Raw genomic sequence first — 23,161 nt, forward strand, 5'->3', positions numbered from 1 at the left:
GGGAGTGAATATTCTGACCAGGACTCAAATACAGGTTATTGCACTAGAAGCAGCGTCAGCCATCAGGTCAAGGCACGGAGGGCTCAGACACCATCCCCTAGGTCAGCAAAATCTGTTCACAAAGACAACGTCAGAAACACTGGAGTACACACACGGGATCCACAATAGGGGTTGGGTGAAATGCCTTCACATGCTACACAGGCAACCCACACAAAAGGTACTCCCAAGGCAAGGGTTACTCCCAGTTCCATGGACACTACCTTGGACAAGGACAGTCAGAAGACGAAGGCACCTCATGAGAGCAGGGACGCTCCCAGGGACAGGAACACTAGGAACGAAGGAGCCAGTCCCAAGGGCAGGGACACTAGGAAGGAAGGAGCCAGTCCCAAGAGCAGGGATACTAGGAAGGAAGGAGCCAGTCCCAAGGGCAGGGAGACTAGGAAGGAAGGAGGCACTCCCATGGACAGGGAGACTAGGAAGGAAGGAGGCACTCCCAAGGACAGGGAGACTAGGAAGGAAGGAGCCAGTCCCAAGGGCAGGGAGACTAGGAAGGAAGGAGGCACTCCCAAGGACAGGGAGACTAGGAAGGAAGGAGGCACTCCCAAGGACAGGGAGACTAGGAAGGAAGGAGGCACTCCCAAGGACAGGGACACTAGGAAGGAAGGAGCCACTCCCAAGGGCAGGGACACTAGGAAGGAAGGAGCCACTCCCAAGGGCAGGGACACTAGGAAGGAAGAAGCCACTACTAAGGGCAGGGACAAGGACAGTCAAAAGACAAAGGCACCTATGAAGAGCACGGACACTCCCAAGGGCAGGGACACACACAGGGAGAAGGTGTGTTCTGGGGATAGGTACACCACAGACGACAAGTCTGGTGACAGGAACAGGGCACCATCCAGGGAACAGGGAAGGTCCACAGACAACATTCCTCCAACGGAAATGGAACATCCAAGGGACAAGGCATCTCCCATGGACAGTGGCGCTATCAAGGACAGGCATACATCACCCCTTGATGCACTGAGGCTGCTGTTGTTGAGGGAACCGAATACAGATGTCTCCGCGGTGGAGTCACCCCTTACCTCCACTCCCATCAGGGCCCGTCAGGAGCGGAGGAAGGTGGACCCTGTAGTAGCATCCCCCATGACACATGTTGCAGAGGCCAGAAGGCAGCCACACAGCAAACGACAAGCAGGCTCCAGCACGTCCCCAGAGAGCATTCCCCCGGCAGCAGATGCACCACCCATGGTGGGTGATATTTCTTTTCAGTCCGACCCACTTGCCAGTCCTGTCCTGTCCAGTGTGCAGTCACATATCCCCAAGAAACGTAGACACACAGCATTAACACATGCCTACCCCAATGTCGGTCAAGTGCAACTATCCCCCGCTCCCAGAGCCACCCTGCCTCCTGGCCCATACAGCCCTGTGGCTCATCATTTCAGTGGTCCCAGTGGCACAGCTGCAGTTGACTCGCATGTGTCAGATAGTGGCACTGTGCTGTTGTTTGCTGTCATGCATCATGTAGTAGCACTGTATCAGTTGTGCCCTCTCCTGTTTGTGGTGCTGGCAGTGTGTCTGGGTCTATGGCCCATGTGTAGTCACTCGAGCTGTGCCAGTGTGTCACACTCCTGTTTGTGGTGCTGCCAGTGTATCTGGGTCTGTGGCCCATGTGTCAGTCACTCGGGCTGTGGCTGTGTCTCACACTCCTGTTGTGGTGCTGGCAGTGTATCTGGGTCTGTGGCCCATGTGTCAGTCACTCGGGCAGTGGCTGTGTCTGACACTCCTGTTTGTGGTGCTGGCAGTGTATCTGGGTCTGTGGCCCATGTGTCAGTCACTCGGGCTGTGGCTGTGTCTCACACTCCTGTTTGTGGTGCTGGCAGTGTATCTGGGTCTGTGGCCCATGTGTCAGTCACTCGGGCAGTGGCTGTGTCTGACACTCCTGTTTGTGGTGCTGGCAGTGTATCTGGGTCTGTGGCCCATGTGTCAGAGTCACTCGGGCTGTGGCTGTGTCTCACACTCCTGTATCAGGTGCTGGCAGTGTGTCTGGGTCTGTGGCCCATGTGTCAGTCACTCGGGCAGTGGCTGTGTCTGACACTCCTGTTTGTGGTGCTGGCAGTGTATCTGGGTCTGTGGCCCATGTGTCAGTCACTCGGGCTGTGGCTGTGTCTCACACTCCTGTATCAGGTGCTGGCAGTGTGTCTGGGTCTGTGGCTCACGTGTCAGTCACTACATCTGTGGCTGTGTGTCACACTCCTGTTTGTGGTGCTGGCAGTGTGTCTGGGTCTGTGGTGCATGTGTCAGTCACTCGAGCCGTGGCTGTGTCTCACACTCCAGTTTCTGGTGCTGGCAGTCTGTCCGATGCAGGTACTTCACGCAATCCACCTGATAGTGTGATGTGAGGTGCTGTTGACTTCACTCACATGTCATTGGACATGGTGTGTACATTGTCCATTGTAAACAGTCTTCCACTGCTGTGGTCCTTGGGACGGGTTCATTGTGATTCGTACTTGTGGTGCCTCAGATGTACCTGCTCTGGTGTCCACAATGCCCTGTTGCTGTTCTGATACTGCATTGTGCCCTCTCATGTGCTGCCTCTGATGTACCTGCTCTGGTGTCCACAATGCCCTGTTGCTGTTGTGATACTGCTGTCTGCCCTCTCATGTACTGCCTCTGATGTACCTGCTCTGGTGTCCACAATGCCCTGTTGCTGTTCTGATAATGCTGTCTGCCCTCTCATGTGCTGACTCTGATGTACCTGCTCTGGTGTCTACAATGCCCTGTTGCTGTTCTGATAATGCTGTCTGCCCTCTCATGTACTGCCTCTGATGTACCTGCTCTGGTGTCCACAATGCCCTGTTGCTGTTGTGATACTGCTGTCTGCCCTCTCATGTGCTGCCTCTGATGTACCTGTTCTGGTGTCCACATTGCCCTGTTGCTGTTCTGATAATGCTGTCTGCCCTCTCATGTTCTGCCTCTGATGTACCTGCTCTGGTGTCCACAATGCCCTGTTGCTGTTCTGATAATGCTGTCTGCCCTCTCATGTACTGCCTCTGATGTACCTGCTCTGGTGTTCACAATGCCCTGTTGCTGTTGTGATACTGCTGTCTGCCCTCTCATGTGCTGCCTCTGATGTACCTGCTCTGGTGTCCACTATGCCCATGCTCAAGCCTGCACTGTGATGTTATCCCGATTATGTGTAAATAAAGTAGTCAATCATGTGTCGTGGTTTGTCGGAGTCATTCCTGCGTGTGTGATGCAGGTGTTTATTTGTATTTGCTTCAAGTCAGTGGGTTCAGATACATGACACTCCCCCCTCCCTACGTCACGACCCTTGCAGGTGCTCCCCTCCACACGAATCAGTGGGTGCAGATACATGTCACTCCCCCCTCCCTACGTTACGAACCTTGCAGGGGCTCCCCTCCACACAAATCAGTGGGTGCAGATTCATGTCACTCCCCCCTCCCTACGTCACGGCCCTTGCAGGTACTCCTCTCCAGACAGCGAATGGTTTGTAGTAAGCATGGGCGGAAAATCCGTTTCGCTCGCGGATTTTGCGGATTTTCGGTAAATTCGCAATCCGCGAGATTCGCGAATCTCCCGCAAAATCCGCAAATCCGCGAGCAGCGGATTTTGCTCGCACTGTTCGCGTGAGTTCGCGGCTTCCCAGTACAACTTCGCGCCCCGCGAATAAGTGCAAAATTGCAGAAATACGATCTTAGCAAAACTGAAACTACTTACCAGGTTCAAAAGTTCAGGCTCATCATTAGTAGCCATTTCCTGTAGTGCTTCCTGAGGGGCCCCTCCAGAGTTCAGTTGCCAGTTGCAACTATTATGTGACCCTGCTCTGAACCTCAGAATAGTTACACATATGCCACAAAGGTCCTGAATTACAGCTAAGGGAGACAAGCAGGAGCCAGGCTGGAAGTTCAAATCCATTAATCAGCCCCTAATTCATTATTGTCAGTTGGGGCAGGGCAGGTGTTGTAACTAATTTTGCAACAATGAAAGCACTTAGCAAGTGCAAAAGATCACTAATCAGGAAGCACTAAGGAAGCAGGTGCCAGCTAAAAAAATATTCTGTGACACATTAATCAGCCCCAAATTAATTCAGGTCACTTGAGGCAGGGAAGGTGTCCTTGCGTTGCCACAATAATGTACACTGACTGGACAACCAGAGGGTGCTGTGATGAAACAGAGGGTGGCATGGGTGGGCCAGAGGGTGGCATGAGTAGTCAGAGAGTGGCAGTGGTGACAGAGAGTGGCAGTGATGAAGAAGAGTGTCCCAAACAGGCTGGACACGTAGAAACAACAAGTTCGCGAAACTTGCGACCCGACAGGTAAGTTCGCAATTTGCGACATTGTACAAAACCCTCGCGAACTGGCAGAAACCCGCGCAAACACAAAAAAAATAAAATCCGCAAATTCGCGAGAATTCGCGGATTTTGCGGATTGCGAGTTCGCAAATCCACAAAATTCGCGAACACGAGATTCGCAAAATTCGCCCATGCTTAGTTTGTAGCCTACCTGCGTCGTCCTCGATGGTGGGCCAAGACTAGGATGTGGTGGATCGCGAAGAGTATCGGGTAAGCGTGTAGTGCTGGGTCCATGTCGGCGAGCAGCTCGTGGTGGGTATGTTCGCTGTGGGGCATCCGCAGTGTTCAGGCAGGTTGTTTTTCCGCAGCGCTTTTATGTGTATTTTCCGCCATCTTGATTTGGAGGACGGTCCTAGACGTCAGTCCGTACGGCGGAGTCTCTGGATTGGTTACGTCCGCCGCCTGGTCGGGTGTAGTTGGGCGGCGGAGCGTGATCTTCCGTCGCGGATGGATTTTGGCCCATCTTTCCTATCCTGATCTGGCGGACGGAGTGTCTGCAACGGGCGGACGCAGAATAGGCATGTTCCGCATTCTCCGGGGCTGCGGAGGCACTTCCGTCCGCCATCCTAATGAGCCCCTAAGTGCCAATGGGGTCTGAAAAGGTAGGTTTAGTACAAGTCTGGCACCGTATTTTGTAACACCTGGAGTTTGATGAGCAGCTCTTCATTGATGGAGGCCATCAGGGCTTTTCCATAATCAAGCCAGCTGATGATGAGTTCCTGACCCAGCGGCATCCTAGTTTCAACTGGGATCCACTGGAGGAACTTACGAAGGCTACGCATGAGTCCATAGCAGACTCCTGACAGATGATTAACATGGTCTGCCATGGAGAGGTTGTTATCAATAAGCGCCCCTCGGTTACAGACTACTGATTTGGAAGAGGGTCAAGGGCCAAGAATTGGGGACCACCAGTCATTGGACCACAAAGCTTGTGCTTCCCCAAATAGAATAATCTCAGTTTTATTGGCATTAAGTTGCAGGGGATTACTCTGCATCCAGATGTTGATTTCGGTCATGCAGTTCATAGAGCGGAGTTTGGTGTCCGTAATGTCAGTGCCAAGGGTGATCAGTATTTGTTTGTAGTCAGCATACAACAAGGTATCAAAACCATGCAATCTAATCACTCTGGCTAGAGGTGCCACATATAGATTAAAGAGTTTGGGGCTCAAAATGGAAACCTGGGGAACTCCCTTGTCTATCAAATGACTGCGAGAGACAAACGGACCCATGTGCATCCTAGAAGACCGGTCAGCCAAATTACTGCTAAGCCAATTCAAGGCGATGTCCCTGACTCCCATCTCCCACAGAAGATTCACAAGCGTTCGGTGGGAGATGGTGTCAAAAGCGGCCAATAGATCGAGTAGGACCAACATGGCTGATTGGCCTGAGCAAGTCTGACGTTGTCAACTACCTCTATCAATGTAGTTTCCGTACTATGGGCTGCTTGGAATCCAGATTGGGAAAGGTCACGCAGTTTATTACTCTATAGGAAGGCTGAGAGTTGCCTGTAGATTAGTAACTTCAGTTTCCAGAAAAATGGGAGAAGGGAAATGGGCCTGTAGCTGTTCAGTTCATTAGGGTATAGAGTAAGCTTTTTTAAGATAGGTTTGACCATGGCCATTTTCCATTTGGTGGGAGCAGTTGAATGAATTGTAAAGATCAGTGAGACCTGTAAAAAGAGTTGGTCCAATAATGGACAAAATGTGAGGAGAGACTGAATCGTCAGGCGACCCGGATTTGATCTTAGCGAAGGCAGTACTTACATCCTCTAAGTAAATCCAGTGAATTTTGTTAAAAACATGGATTGCAAAGCTGGTTAGGGAAAAGGCTGTAGATGATGTAAATGTTTGCCACAAAGAAAGTGGACAACGTGTCCACCCAGTCCTGCGAGGCAGGGTGTTGGAGCTGGCAGGATGTGGGGCTGGTGAATTCCTTTATTATTTTATAGAGTTCTCTGTGGGAGTTAGAGGCCTTATTTATTCTCCTATGTAGGTTTTTTTTCGCTCTTACAATATGATTAGGGCTCCCGGTTTTATGGTAATAATTTGTTTGCTATTTCCGTCTGTATTTATCCATATTTATTTTTTTCTAATTTTATCTATATTTATCCATATTTATTGTGGGTTTTGTGGAAAAATTAAGCTGAAATTAGTGTATTTCCAAATTTATTTAACAGATAAATATGCACTGATGCTTGAATGTCTGCCAGGTTTCAGTGCTGTGAACACCCGCAGACGATAAATCAATGCACTTATATGAAAATATGCAAATTTCAGTATCAACCTTGTGCTAATCTACTGCTGTTAAAACCTCTTTACTAAAATTCCTTTTTTTTACACCCCCTTGTCTATCAATCCACACATCTATTGGCCTGGCAGTCATGGGAGACAGTATTTAGAAGTACTCAAAAAGCAACCCCATTTCCGTTTTTATCCATATTTAAAAATAAATACAGACAAGAAAATGAATGCTTTCTGTCTGCATTTATCTGTAAAAATCTGTAAAAATGGAAAGCAGGGAGCCTTTAATATGATCAAGATAACATCTGTGAATATGCTTATAAGATTACCTGTCCTCAGTACTTTTGAAGCTTCTCCATTTGCACTCAGCTTTCCTACTAGCTAGCTTATCACTTTTTAAGGCAGCTCTACACCAAGGTGAAGTTTTGTGATACGTTTGCCTATAGTCAAAGGAGCAGTGATGTCTAGGGCGTGAACAATAACCTTTTCGAAGGTATTGAAAGCAAGATTTAAGTTGTGTATGTCAGTCAGAAGCGGTGTACTAAAATTATGAGAGAACGTGGTTGAACTGATTTTCTTCCAGGGCCTACTTCAAATCTGTTCATTACAAACACTGCTGCACATAGGAGCACACTGTAAAGAGAATTTTAACAGATAATGGTCTGACCAAAGGACTGGAATTGGGGGCTCCACTTCAATATAAGGGAAGTTGGTAAAAAGAAGGTCAACTGTATGACCAGCTAAATGAGTGGGTCCAGCTACCAAACGGTGAAGTCCCAAACTACTCAAAATAGAGATCAGTATGCTGGTATTGGTGTTGGATGAGAGTTCGGCATGGAAATTGAAATCCCCAATTTAAAGGAAATGGTCAGCCGCAAGTATATGAGGCGCGATAATCTAAATCAAGTGATTGGTAAAGCTCTCTGATATCCTTCGGTATCAAGTTCGCGCTATATAAAACTTTATAGAAGAATGGTTTCCAAGATACTAATCTTGGTATGGGCCCTAAAAGCAACCGCTACGCCACCGCCTCTCTGGTTGCGCCTATCAAGTCTGATCAGCTCATAATGAAAGGGGAAAGCAAATGCAATGTCGGGGAGAGCAGACTTGTGGAGCCAAGTTTTAGTAACAAAAAAGAGGTGGGTTTTTTGGAGTCTGGTAGGCTCCATATTTCAAGAGAATGCTTGGGGATTGAGCGGGCATTGCCACAAAACCAGGTAAGTTGTTTGGACGGGTCAATCTGGTTTCCAGCGGAAATGATTGAGCGAGTTGTGTAATAAGAAGGAAGTGCAGTTAAAAGATTTCCAACCTTATCAATGGAGGGATATACAGACCGGGAAGATGAGGTCAAGCTCTCACAGAAACTAGCCCTGTTTAAGACTCTGAGGGCCAGATGTAGGTAAGTATATTTAATAGACTCATAAATACCGAATTTTACCGATTCGGTATTTATGAATCAGTAAAATTGAAGGAGGGAGATTTAGGTAAATTCGGTATTTGAATGACAGAATCTGTAAAAATCGGTATTTACCGAATCTGTAAATACCGATTCGGTAATGCCCATTGATTCCTATGGGCCTTGAAGCCCATAGGAATCAATGGGCATTACCAAATCGGTATTTACCGATTCGGTAAATACCGAATCCTGCAAGGGTGCAGGGGGTGTCACTTTGACACCCTCTAGCACCCCAAATACAGGCATGTGTGCCATGTGGCACACAGACATGCCCTAAGGGCATGTCTGTCTGTCACATGGCATAGGTGTGCATGCACACATGTGCATGCACACCTGAATTCGGTATTTTACCACCCAATTGGATTGGGTGGTAAAATACCGAATCTGTAAGGCCATTGGGACTCAGAAGAGTCCCACCTACATCTGCCAGTTACCGAATAGGTAAAAATACGGATTCTGTATTTTACTGATTCGGTAAATTTACCGATTTGGTAAATTTACCGAATCGGTAAAATTGGCCACCTACATCACAAATACCCATTTACCGGTCGGTAAATGGCCTCCTACATCTGGCCCTGAGTTCTTTACTTCAATATTGCAATAAAGCCATGAGTGTAGTGAGCAAGTAGGTATAGATTTCAGGGTATAAGAGAAGCCGTAGGAATAACGGGCAGAGTGTTCGGCATCCGGTGAAGGCCCGGCATGGACGAGCGCAGAGAGGCTTGCCTTTGGCGCGCCTATGATACGCCGCCGGTGCGTCAGGGCTGAACCCTGACTTGTATGGAGAAGAAGGGCGGGGGAGAGACACAGCAGCAACTAGAGCGCTGACTGGATAGTGAGCGTCAGATCCAGTGGGTGTGGAAAAGGAATTAGCTTTACAAAAGGGGTTGGTGATGGAGGGAGCATCTGAATCAATCAAACACTTCACACCCAGTCAAAAGATCTGGGTTTAATCCATCACCGTTCTTTAGCCCACTCTGCCACCCCAGTTCAGACATGGCTATATGCATATCAGTCTGACCCTGTGCCTCATGGGAACAGTCCAGCCTGAACTGCCAAGCCATGTCTTCCCTGGACCGGAAACAAGCTTCCGAGGACCGGTTTCTGGCATTCCAGCCGTCTTCAGCCCGGCTTGCTTGAATCCAGTGGCAAAGTGAGCAAGGGACTCACGGCTGAGCATACCCTGCCACACTTATGGCCGCCAAAAGTGGTACAAAAGGGGGTGGTGATGGACGGAGCATCTGAATCAATCAAACACTCACACCCAGTCAGAAGATCTGGGTTTAATCCATCACCGTTCGTTAGCCCAATCTGCCACCCCAGTTCAGACATGGCTATATGCAAATCAGTCTGACCCTGTGCCTCATGGGAACAGTGCAGCCCGAATTGCCAAGCCATGTCTTCCCTGGACCGGAAACAAGCTTCCGAGGACCGGTTTCTGGCATTACAGCCGTCTTCAGCCCGGCTTGCTTGAATCCAGTGGCAAAGTGAGCAAGGGACTCATGTCTGAGCATACCCTGCCACACTTATGGCAGCCAAAAGCGGTACAAAAGGGGATGGTGATGGACGGAGCATCTGATTCAATCAAACACTCACACCCAGTCAGAAGATCTGGGTTTAATCCATCACTGTTCTTTGGCCCACTCTGCCACCCCAGTTCAGACATGGCTATATGCAAATCAGTCTGACCCTGTGCCTCATGGGAACAGTCCAGCCCGAACTGCCAAGCCATATCATCCCTGGACCGGAAACAAGCTTCCGAGGACCGGTTTCTGGCATTCCAGCCGTCTTCAGCCCGGCTTGCTTGAATCCAGTGGCAAAGTGAGCAAGGGACTCACGTCTGAGCAAACCCTGCCACACTTATGGTGGCCAAAAGCGGTACAAAAGGGGGTGGTGATGGACGGAGCATCTGAATAAATCAAACACTCACACCCAGTCAAAGGATCTGGGCTTAATTCATCACCGTTCTTTAGCCCACTCTGCCACCCCAGTTCAGACATGGCTATATGCAAATCAGTCTGACCCTGGGTCTCATGGGAACAGTCCAGCCCGAACTGCCAAGCCATGTCTTCCCTGGACCGGAAACAAGCTTCCGAGGACCGGTTTCTGGCATTCCAGCCGTCTTCAGCCCAGCTTGCTTGAATCCAGTGGCAAAGTGAGCAAGGGACTCACGTCTGAGCATTCCCTGCCACACTTATGGCGGCCAAAAGCGGTACAAAAGGGGGTGGTGATGGACGGAGCATCAGAATCAATCAAACACTCACACCCAGTGAAAAGATCTGGGTTTAATCCATCACCGTACTTTAGCCCACTCTGCCACCCCAGTTCAAACATGGCTATATGCAAATCAGTCTGACCCTGTGCCTCATGGGAACAGTCCAGCCCGAACTGCCAAGCCATGTCTTCCCTGGACCGGGAACATGCTTCCGAGGACCGGTTTCTGGCATTCCAGCCGTCTTCAGCCCGGCCTGCTTGAATCCAGTGGCAAAGTGAGCAAGGGACTCACGTCTGAGGATACCCTGCCACACTTATGGCGGCCAAAAGCGGTACAAAAGGGAGTGGTGATGGACGGAGCATCTGAATCAATCAAACACTCACACCCAATCAAAAGTTCTGGGTTTAATCCATCACCGTTCTTTAGCCCACTCTGCCACCCCAGTTCAGACATGGCTATATGCAAATCAGTCAGACCCTGTGCCTCATGGGAACAGTCCAGCCTGAACTGCCAAGCCATGACTTCCCTGGACCGGAAACAAGCTTCCGAGGACCGGTTTCCTGCATTCCAGCCATCTTCAGCCCGGCTTGCTTGAATCCAGTGGCAAAGTGAGCAAGGGACTCATGTCTGAGCATACCCTGCTACACTTATGGCGGCCAAAAGCAGTACAAAAGGGGATGGTGATGGACGGAGCATCTGAATCAATCAAACACTCACACCCAGTCAAAAGATCTGGGTTTAATCCATCACCGTTCTTTAGCCCACTCTGCCACCCCAGTTCAGACATGGCTACATGCAAATCAGTCTGACCCTGTGTCTCATGGGAACAGTCCAGCCCGAACTGCCAAGCCATGTCTTCCCTGGACCGGAAACAAGCTTCCGAGGACCAGTTTCTGGCATTCCAGCCGTCTTCAGCCCGGCTTGCTTGAATCCAGTGGCAAAGTGAGTAAGGGACTCACGTCTGAGCACACCCTGCCACACTTATGGTGGCCAAAAGCGGTACAAAAGGGGGTGGTGATGGACGGAGCATCTGAATCAATCAAACACTCACACCCAGTCAAAAGATCTGGGTTTAATCCATCACCGTTCTTTAGCCCACTCTGCCACCCCAGTTTAGACATGGCTATATGCAAATCAGTCTGACCCTGTGCCTCATGGGAACAGTCCAGCCCGAACTGCCAAGCCATGTCTTCCCTGGACCGGAAACAAGCTTCCGAGGACCGGTTTCTGGCATTCCAGCCGTCTTCAGCCCGGCTTGCTTGAATCCAGTGGCAAAGTGAGCAAGGGACTCACGTCTGAGCATACCCTGCCACACTTATAGCGGCCAAAAGCGGTACAAAAGGGGGTGGTGATGGACGGAGCATCTGAATCAATCAAACACTCACACCCAGTCAAAAGATCTGGGTTTAATCCATCACCGTTCTTTAGCCCACTCTGCCACCCCAGTTCAGACATGGCTATATGCAAATCAGTCTGACCCTGTGCCTCATGGGAACAGTCCAGCCCGAACTGCCAAGCCAAGTCTTCCCTGGACCGGAAACAAGGTTCCGAGGACAAAAAAAAAAGCGGTACAAAATGGGGTGGTGAAAAGGAAATAGCTATCATGTACAGCGTCCCTCCGCTAAAAAGGCACAAGACGTGGTGGAATGGGGACAGCACAACAAAGAAGAAAAGAAGAGGAGGGCAGCGCTGAGGGCAGCCCGTGAGTAAAAAATGTTTACAGTGCTAAAAACAACCATTAAAACAGAGCTGCATAGTACTGAGGGCTTCTTTTGGATAACAACAGTTTTACTAAAATAAAACAATGATAAGAGCAGAGCAGATCTGCCAAGTTTAAAAAAGACTAATAGGGTGCGCTGAGTGTAAGGAAGCATGGTGTCTAAGTTGCCGAAGCCTTTAGTAACCAGGTTTAAGAAGAGAGAATAGTGTTGGAAGTATTTAAAACCATATATGTTTTCTAAAGAAATGTTAATCATTTAATTGTGTTAATTAATTAAATCATATATTATTAATTTATAATTCATACGTTATATTCTTTTACTTTTGATTTTAATATTTTGTGTTTGAATAATGTATTTTCCAGTGGCATTAATTGATATTTTAATATAAATATGCTATTTTATTGGTGGCTTGCTGGATTTGTAGGTTGGTAGGAAGGGAAGTTTTTTAATCTTTTTTAATTATTTCATAGTGTTTGGAGGCTGTTTTCCAGGGTAGTAGTTCCTCATTGCAGTTCTACTGTGTAGGAAAGAACATTTATTAAACTACTTTTTAAGGTGTGTTTGTGGACAGGGCAGTTTTTAGGTTAATTTGTTTAGGTTGGGATGGTTTAAGATGTTTAGTTTGTTAGCCTTGGGAAATATCGTTAGTTTGTATATTGACTGTGATATGCCTTAGATGCAGATTACGATGTAGGTCTGAAAGGCTCCGATCGGCACTTGGATTTTCCTAACCCGTGTCGGAAACTATCTTTCCGACCAACTCAGAAACATTTCTGACCGACAAATTATGATGGAAGGTAACCGTTCAGTCATTCCGAATCGATTCCGACTGGCATTTAGTGACTCCGAGTCAGTCGGAGACAAATCGTACAGCTCTATGGACCGAGTTTCCGACCGACATATTACGATAATGGATTCGGACAGCCTTTCCGATTTGGTCTGTCTCACACAGAATGGCTGTTGGGAACTGACTTTGGGGGCCCGTAGCAGGCCCTCCTTCACCCTGAAGCCTTTGTTTGGGGGCAGTGGGGGCACCCATAGGTCTCCTCTTTCAAACCATGCACAGTGTGGTAGGCACCATGGGTTGCCTGCCAGAGGGTATAAGGTTTTCTGCAACCATCCCATTTTTCGATGGGAGTCTGTGTTGTCGGTCGGAACACAGGCTCCAATTGAAGTAAATGAGAGACTTTTTGAACGGTGTTTGGAACCGTCAGAATCGGTCGGCTGGACTCACCAAACGCGAGTCGGTTGGAACCTATTCCCACAAGGAGTTAGTCAGATTGCTTTCCGACTGACATCGTAATGAGGCCCTTAATGTGTGATGTAATTTTGTATGTGTAGTTTAGAATATAAGTTGCTAAAAACATGAATGTGTGGAGGGTCAAGGGGAATATTTAACGACCTGTCTGCTCGCACCCCTACTCTCAATATATAACACATCAAGAGCAGACCAGGTCTAAGAATGGCGTGTAGCTATGCCGGAGACCATGAAGCAGTCAGGTGTATGTGTGTACACATGTTACTGAGTGAGAGATACTAGGACAATGGCTAGGACACGTCCCATCAGACCACCCTCATGGTGGAATATCATCATGTGGGAGGTGGTGGTCACTCTCAACCTCGTCCGACCATATAGTGCCGGGAATCAAAGCTGAAATTCTAGCCATGATGTTCATCAAAACAGTGAAAATAAAAGATGAAAATACAAATAAAAGTGCAGTGCTAAAATAATCGTGATGGATAAAAATAACTACTAAGACTCAGGAAACGTTCAAACTGAAGTCTAGGTGTCAAAGATTAAAAACACGCCGAGTAGTTGAAGACTGAAACTACTCAATGGCGCTGTGCAAAAAAGGGTCGACATGTTTCAGCCATTAGGGGAATTACCCCAGCTTTCTTCAGGACCTATAGTGTGGAATTGCTACTGCAACTGACCGTGAATTGTGAACTCACAAGTAACATAACATGTACATATCTACCAGGAACTTGACATTCCAATGTTCACTGGAGAAAGAGACGTAACTTGTTCCTGTCAAGAGACATAAAAATATATATAATAATACTTCACCAGTACAAGGTTAATCACATACATCTGCATGAATACACAATCGCCGTACATTCAAACACACTTGCGCGAATAATTTGCATTCCGCATAACACAAAAAAGCATAATAGCTTAATCACACAGAGGCATTTCCTCATAGTGATACTCACCCAGCTTTATGTGGGTGAAGACCTCACCTCGCCGGGCAACCGCTCGGGAGAATGCGGCCCCGCTCTGCAGTGTAGAAATAGGACATAGTTACTACACAATCTATACTGTGCCCAGCCAAATTACTCTACACCTAAACCCAACAAACGTGTGATAGACACCCATCTGTCCGACCAAAAGATTACACACACAGAGATATTTCCCATGTCCCCAAGATGCAGTGAAGTCAATGGTATGCGCCTCTGACTCACTAGCTCAGAGGTCCACTGGAGGACACTCATTTACAAGACATGAGTCAGATATATGAGGGATCTTAACTATAGATGGATGTTGTTAGAGATGGGGAGGAAGCTGATCAAGACTCCAAACAAGACTCTCTGAATGAGTCTTATTAGGTTATCCCTGTATGACCAACGTTTAGTTTTCAGCATCCTGTGAGCATTGTCTCAATGATACAAGACCTATCTGGACTACTTCAGATCTTGCCAACTCAAAAAAACTAACTAAGTCACAGCAGCAAGGGCGTCTGACGTCTCACCCGTCCGTCGGTGCCCCACGCCATTCTTAGACCTGGTCTGCTCTTGATGTGTTATAGAATATAAGTTGCTCAATAGCTTTATGGCAGATAAATTGACCAAATGCAGTAGAAAACCCCCTGAACCTCCAAGGTTGTTTAATGAGATCTGCTCCAAAGCACACAAGGTGCTGTGGGTGGCATTACAAAAGACCCAGAGAGATAAGGATGAAATCATGAAAGCAAGGAAGTACTATAGAATGACAATTAGAGAAAGGAAGCGCTTTTTGGAGGACAAAGCTTGGCAAGATTTAAAAAACTCATCGTCCTTAAAGGACTCCTGTGCCTTCTGGGAGGTGGTAAATTCTGTTCCCATGTCGGCTGATGAAATGCCCAAAATAGACACTGTAGTTCCAGCCGAAGCTTGGGCTAACCACTTCTCGGACATTTTCTCCCCAGAGCCAAAGATAGTTGACTTATTGCCGGACACAGAAATTGCTTGTGATATAGGAGTTGTCCGTGCCTTACGTTACTCAATTGAGGTAAGCGAGGTATTGCTAGCAATAGAAAATAGTCACCCAGAGAAAGCCCAAGACCAAATAGAATTCCTGTGGACCTATATAACTATGTACCAGACTTTTGGGCCCCATTAATTACAAATGTTTTAATAGCCGCAATAGTTGGCCCCCTAGACCAGACCTGGCAAAAAGCCATTAGAGTGACGATTTTTAAAAAGGGGATAAAACCAATCCCCACTGCTATCGCCCAATTTCCCTGCTCGATAGTTCAGTTAAAATATTGGGCAGAGTAATTTTGGCCAAATTAGAACTCTGGGCATTGGAACATCAGCCGCTTTCAATTTACCAATTTGGTTTCCGCCCAAGACTTGGAACTGTAGAACAATCTTTAAATCTGGTCTTAATTGTTCAAAAGTACACTAAAGCACAACATGGCTGTGTCCACTTAGCATTTATGGACCTAACCTGTGCTTTTGACACAGAGAATCGCAGCCAGTTATCATCCATAATGTTAAAAATGGGGATTGATGGAGCAATTGTTACCCTGATCAGTAGGTTTTATGAATATACCTCAGCCTCAGTACGCTATAATAATCAGGGAGATTTGACTGAAGGATTCTCTTCAGATATTGGGGTAAGACAGGGTTGTGTCCTTGCACCATTCCTCTTTTTACTATATATTAATGAGCTAGGAGACCAACTATGTAAGGTGGAAAAAGACATACCAAAATGTAATATGTGCCAAATCCCTGTTCTCCTGTATGCTGATGATGCTGTCCTGATAGCCAGGACAGCAAATGGCCTACAAGTGCTGTTAGATTAATTCAATGATTTTATGAACAATCTAGGGCTGAAAGTAAATTGCACAAAATCTTTCATCATTAAATCTGGCCTAAAAAAAGCCAAATCTATTTAGGGGTACCATTTGATGCTGATTTTAATTGGAAACATGTTTAAAATATTAGAAAGATGCAATTTCAGAAATCTATTCATTCCATTTTTAGATTTGTTAAAAGACTGGGACATAAACCGGTTAAGGAGCTTTTATGTGGTTACAAGCGTAAAAGCATCTGTGTAGTAACCTTTGGGGTCGGGGTGTGGGGACATGTAAATTGCATATCACTCCAAGTTGCAGAGAACAAGTTCCTAAGAAGACTCCTCTCTGGGCCACAGTGTTCTGCCATTTCTTTTTGTCACAAGGTACTTGGTATGACTTATCTGAAAGACTACATAGCGATTCAGCAGTTGTTGCTTTGGTTAAAAACTTGTAAGTACCCAGAGGCTTCCCTCTGTAGGATAATACTGACAGACTGCATGAAGCTGGATAATAGCTTAGACATACCCTGGCTTAGGTATGTCAAAACGTTTTTTGCTAAAATGGGTGTTACAGAGTATTATTCAAACCCCTATATGCTCAAAAATTTCTCACCAGTCACTATAAAGTCACTTTTTTATTAAAGCTATGTCAGGGTTGGGCCTATATGCAGTATGACTGGTGAGTCAGAGTGCCTCTCGCATTTGCAGAGAGAGCCTGGCCTGCACTTGCGAACTGACTTAAATGAAAGAAGGACATTTTTGCTGACGAGTTTGCATTTAAAAACAGTACATTTTCTAGCTGCCTTTCCTATCCAGGGCACGTGGTTTGTTTCACTCCCTGTTTGTCCGTGTGACAATCGTTCACCTCTAAGCACTTTGCAATTTATTCTCTTTGGTAGTGTTTACACCCCCCAGAGGAAGCTGTTTATTCACCCTTTATTACTTGCTGCAGGGATCATGAATAATAAATTGTCAATTTAGTTTTTACTCTACCTAGGAACAGTTGAGATCATACAATATATTTTAAATTACCTTTGTACTGTTTTTAAGATTCGTAGTAGATACTGATCATTTTAGAAACCTGTAAATTTTGTGTATGTGGATGTGTTGTTTTTTTAATGAAGTTGTGTTCGTTCAACTTTTTTCATGGCTCTTTTAGACTCAAAATAAAGTATTTCTGATCTGATCTGATGTTGTTAATTTGTATTTCTCTATGTAATTTAAGTAATGTTTTATTTTTTTGTAGGTATTGTTTTATAGGTTCTTTATTATCTTAAACAAATGATTTTTCGATGCTGTTACTGTTTTTGCTGCAATATGAAGAAACAAGTTGGGCTAGTTTACCAAATTAAAAAAAAAAAATTCTTTGCTTTCACAGGTTTTTGAAAAAGTTTAATATGTGTTTTAAAATGTTTCAAATTTTGACGGTTTTCCATTAATTTTACATGGCTTGGACTATGTTTGATTTTTTTTATGTAATTTTTTTTCTTGGAATTATATTTTGGAGTTTACCTATTGGATTGTTGAAAAAGGTCTTCTGAGGGGGCGTGGCTTGGACGGCAGAGCTGATGGCTGCCTGATCCTGCCGATGCGCCGAAACGGAGACCAGCGAGACGGATAACTAAACTTGTAACCAGCTGAACGGAGAAAAGGAGAGAAGTTTCAAGCATCAGAAGCCTTGCTCCACCTAATAAGCCCTGAGGCGAGAGACGAGACGCCACGAGAGTGAAGCAAGGAACACAGAATACAAACTCTGTGGAGAGGAGCCCTGGATTCAAGATGGCGACCGAGGCAGTAGGAGTTTAATGAAGGGAATGGCAAAAGAAACATACTAACGTATGCCTCTAGCAGTCTCGGCCAACACCTCTTGCAGCGTGAGCCCTGGAATCCCCCCTGTGCACGGTGGGGGTGAAAGGCTCCCCAAGGTGGAACAAGTAAAGGAAGGGAGTACGGCTGCGGACTTTACCAAAATTGCGCCTGCACAACAGAGATACGGTATGTACCCAGAGACTGCGGCTATCAAGTAGGGACAGCACAGCCACCTCAGGGAAGAGGAAGTTTGTGGGGTAGAATGCAAGACGCGCTGAATGAGAGAAAGTGAGTGGTGCCGCAGATACCGCTACTGCCAGCACGGTTTCAATTGAACGAACTGCTACGGTGAGGAAAAACGAAAGCTAAAGCTACTCACCCTGAGGACGGGGGCCGGAGGCCAGGAAGGGAAAACAATCAGCGGACTAAAGGCGTAGCCTGCAAGCCCCGAGAGAACAACAAGACGCTCCGAAAAAAGGGGGAGGAGATGATCTGTGTAATGGCATGAAGGCAGCATCATTTCACCCGATCGCAGTATTCTATAAACGACCCTCCTAGTCCTAAAAGAGCTGCATGAATGGTGCCCATTCCCATCCCAACCGCACTCGCCGCACCAATCAGGTCAACCAGACAATACAAGCCTGCCGGGTGAGCCCAGCGGGGGCAAAAAAGTGAGCCAAGCAGATGACCGGGCCAACACAACCGCAAAGCTAACGGAGGCCCTTCAGTTGCGGTCATGGCATAGGGCTCAAGACATGCGGTGCATTGGAGAACGAAAGTGAAAGAGCTACTTCCTAAGGGCGGTGGCTGAGGACAAGGCGAAGGACAAGGGGGAACCAAACGAAGAGCCTTGGCACAGACCACAAGTGGCGAGGTAGCCACAAGAGACCACAAACTAGGGGACACAACACAGGTGCTCAAAGGCACCCCGGGACACCAAGGGAAACGTGCGCTCACCAGCACAGACTGTTCTAGGGGGAAGTGTGCAGAGCAGAGCATAGGAGGAAGGCTCCAGAACAAACAAGAGGGGTGCCACTCCACTCTAATCCGGTCACAGGAGTAGAACTGACCAACACCAATGAAGCAAGCTGAAGCTAACCGAAGCTAACTATGCGCAGGGACCCGACCCACCCAAGCAAGAGCTCACCAGAGCTGCTCACAGCAGGCCTCCGGGGGTCACAGGAGGGGCCACAGGAGGGGCACAGCAGCCCAGGCTCAATGCCCAAACCAGCTAGCTCACAAGAAGCATCATAATGTCAGAAAGCGAAATGCGGCTCCAACAACAGCAACTGAAAAAGAGCAAGAATGAACCCGGTCCTGCGGACATAAGCAGTACGCTTAAAATGATACTAAAGAAATTGATAGAAGTACACGATCTGGCAAAGACCACAAAACTCACCATGGACTCAATACAACTCGAAATCGTGGCGATAAGAGCAAACCTAAACGCAGTAAATATTAGACTGACAATGGCAGAGCAGAGGATCAGTGAAGTGGAAGATCACTCAAACAAAGTGGGCAGAGAGGTGATGATGATAAAGGAAGCTACAGGTGGTCTACTAAGGCAGTCAGCTGAGTTGGAAGACAGAAGCTGCAGGGGGAATATTTGCATTTTGGGGATCCCGGAGGGTGCAGAGGAAACTGCAGAATCCTACTCAGCCTTCCTAGAGGACCTAATCCCTAAGATCACCAACTTAAAATTCCACCACCAATTTGAAATAGGCAAGGCTTTCAGAGTCTCGGCCTTCAAGAACCCGGCGTCCAACTTTGCCCGTCCCATCATATGCAAACCACTGAGGTCTCAGCATACAGAGGACATTTTCAACTACGCTAGGAAAAACCATCAGATAACCTGGAAAGGCCATAAAATCATCCTCACCCAGGACTATTCTAAACCCACGGTGGACTCCAGGAAAGGCATGCAGTTCTCCTTCCTAGGCCCCGCAAAATTCAAAATAACAGACAGGGGCAGAAATCACTTCTTTACGGAGCCAAGGGAGCTGACGCGATATGTTAACAGCACAAAGGCCCAGAGCATGGATGTCTCTCAACAAGTCTTGGCAAAGAGAGGCCCTTCTCCAGACCCACCAAGCGGTGAAGGCAACGGAAACAGTGGCCAATGAACCATGCATGACCTACATTTTCGACCTCACATTCCCCATCTACCTCAAAGAGTCAACACACCTACCTCACTAGGTCCAACAAGCCTGGGTAACAGAAGGCCCGATACAAGTGGAATATCGATTGCATGCCAAAAGGGAACAATCTTCCGATTGAAGGAACTTTTGACCTTTTTTTGAACCCCAGAACTTTTACAGAACGGTAACATAAATGACCAGGTCTCTGTGAGGCAGAATGGCGATCCTGTCATCGCACCGCCTACAAGCAAGTGTGGGGGGGGGAGGAGAGAGGGGAGGAGTGGGGAGGGGGGCTCTCCAGAAATTTTGTTCTGTCTTGCTCTTTTTCTGCCTTTGCTATCTTTCAAGACTTCTCTGTCTCACCCCAAGCACAACTGTGGCTACACTCCAGAGTATGCACACACATCCAAACAAACCTTAGAGCACAATGCAGACCAATACCCACTAGTAGAACACCATGTACACGGAAGCACACACGAGCCCGAGGGCTAGGGAAGCTCACCTAGAAGGACTACACTAAGCTTACCATACAATGACAGGTAATAAGACACTCAATCTGACCACCGATCTTAGCGTAGTCTCCATAAACGTCAAAGGTCTGAAACACCCCATCAAGCGTGGGAAGATAATAAGATACCTGGAAAGAACAAAAAGTGACATAGTCTTATTACAGGAAACTAAACGCGATGCAGACGACATAAAGCTTATCAGAGTCAATTGGATAGCAGACACAGTTTGCTCACCGGCGGTCAAAAAGAAACGCTGGGTGGCCACGTTAGTGTCCAAATAATCAAAGATCAGGATAGAACCACACTCCATGGGCAAAGAGGGTAGACTCTTAATTACTAACATGTAAAGGGGGAAGAAAGGTTCCACATAGTGAATATGTACGGCCCCAACACGGACTACCAAATCTTCCGGGAGGTGCTTTTGGAGGCGCTACACAAGCTACCTAAAGACAAGCTAATAATCATAGCAGGAGACCTGAACATCCCTTTAGACCACACCCTGGACAGACAGTCAACGACCCCATAGCATAGCACGTGCTCACATACTACACTCCAAAACATTTGCATCAGGTTTAACCTCAAAGATGCATGGAGATTTCAACACCCTGACACAAGAGACTATACCTTCTATTCCTGCCCTCACAACCCCTACACCAGAATTGACTACATCTTGATATCAGGGACTTACTCACACCTAATAGAACACTCAGAAATAGTCCCTAGACTAGTATCATACCATTCGGCCATTAACCTAAAACTAAGCGGACACCACAATGAAGACCCCATAGAAGGTGGCGCTTTAACAAGGAAACCATCTTCAACCCAGAGTACAGAAAGGAAATAGAGACGGCCATAGAAAAATAGATAAGCCACAATGATATCCCGGAGGTCAGTACTGAGGCCCTATGGGAGGCCTTGAAGGCGACAATCAGGGGCAAACTAATAGGTATCAAGGCGAGAATAAATAAGAATACGAACATACGTACAGACCAGCTAGAAGTGGAGATAAAAAAAGTAGAACTAGAACACTCACAGCACCCAAAGAACGGAACTCTCCTTAAAGCTCTCACAAAACATAAATATGAGTACAATGAAATCCTGAGTGAAAGGCGGGACTCTGGTTCAACAAATGCAAAGCACACAGTCTGTGTGAGTCTAACAAAGCAGGGAAACTACTCGCTTCGTACCTCAAGCACAATAACACACGCTAGGAACAAAACTCACACAAGTCACAAAGACATACTCAACACTTTCCAAGAGGTCTACACCGACCTATACAACTCAGAACAAAGCTTTAACCAGTTAGAATGCACCAGATACCTAGCAACCTTAAATCTCCCCAAACTCGGCCCCTCAGAGGCAGCAACACTAGGGCAGAACATCACCGACCCCGAAATTGAGAGAGCCATCTTCTCCCTTAAAAGGAATAAGGCCCCCGGCCCGGGAGGCTAATCGTAAGACTTCTACAAGACGTTCCAGAGACAACTAATACCTTCTATGAAGAGGGTTTTCAATCAAACAGCGAATTCAGGGACAGTCCCCCCTCAATGACGGAGGCAAACATTATAGTCATCCCCAAAGAGGGCAAGGACCATACACTTCCAAAAAATTACAGACCCATTTCCCTAATTAATGTGGATTGTAAAATCTATGCCAAAATCCTAGCGGTTAGGTTAAACTCTCTCCTCCTCAAACTCGTCAGTAACACCCAAGTCGGTTTCATAGGCAACCGCTTGGCTAGTGACAACACGCACCTTTTCTGCCACATCCTAGAGCAAACTTCCACTAAAACAGAGCAGCAGTGGCAATTGCCCTGGACGCAAAGAAGGCTTTTGATAAAGTCTCATGGGCTTTTCTGGAAGAGTGCATGCGGGCCTTCAACCTGGGTGAGGCCTACATTAAGATGACAATGGCCCTCTACCAATCACCCTCAGCGAGCATAGCGATCAATGTCTCACTATCGGGCTCTTTCAAGCTAAAACAGGGGACCGGACAAGTCTGCCCTCTATCGCCCTCTCTGTTCCTTTTGGCCTTGGAACCCCTTATCCAAGGGATAAAACTAAATGAAGACATCGTAGGGGTACAAATCAAGGACACAGTGGTAAAAATAGCTACATACGCAGACGACATCCTAATAGTAACCGAACAACCAAAAAAGTCGATAAAGGCCCTTATGGGCTCAATCGCATAGTACTCCACCCTATCAGGCTACAAGCTTAACAATGACAAATCTGAATGTAAACCCTTAAACATTCACTGCACTCGAGATGCGCTGGAGGACTCCGGTTTGACCTGGCAGAAAGGCAGCATTAAGTACCTAGGCATATTGTTCGGAGCAGACCTATACAATTCCCTCCGCCACAACGAAAAAGCACTACTAGAAAAGGTAAAAAAACTTTTAGAGACATGGAGCCCTAAATTTATCATATAGTGGGGAGAATAGAAACCATAAAAATTATGATCACCCCAATGGTAAACTATCTGTCAAGCATGCTCCTGCTCCTACTAACAGACGATTTCCACCGGGAAATCGATAACATGCTATCAAAATTCAAATGGCAGGACAAGAGGGCTCTGATCAGCATCAAGTAATTGAGACTTCTGAAACAACAGGGGGGCCTAAATCTGGCGGACTTCCAAACC

This window comes from Lissotriton vulgaris, chromosome 1_1, assembly GCF_964263255.1.
Source record: "Lissotriton vulgaris chromosome 1_1, aLisVul1.2, whole genome shotgun sequence".
Classification (NCBI taxonomy): Eukaryota; Metazoa; Chordata; class Amphibia; order Caudata; family Salamandridae; genus Lissotriton; species Lissotriton vulgaris.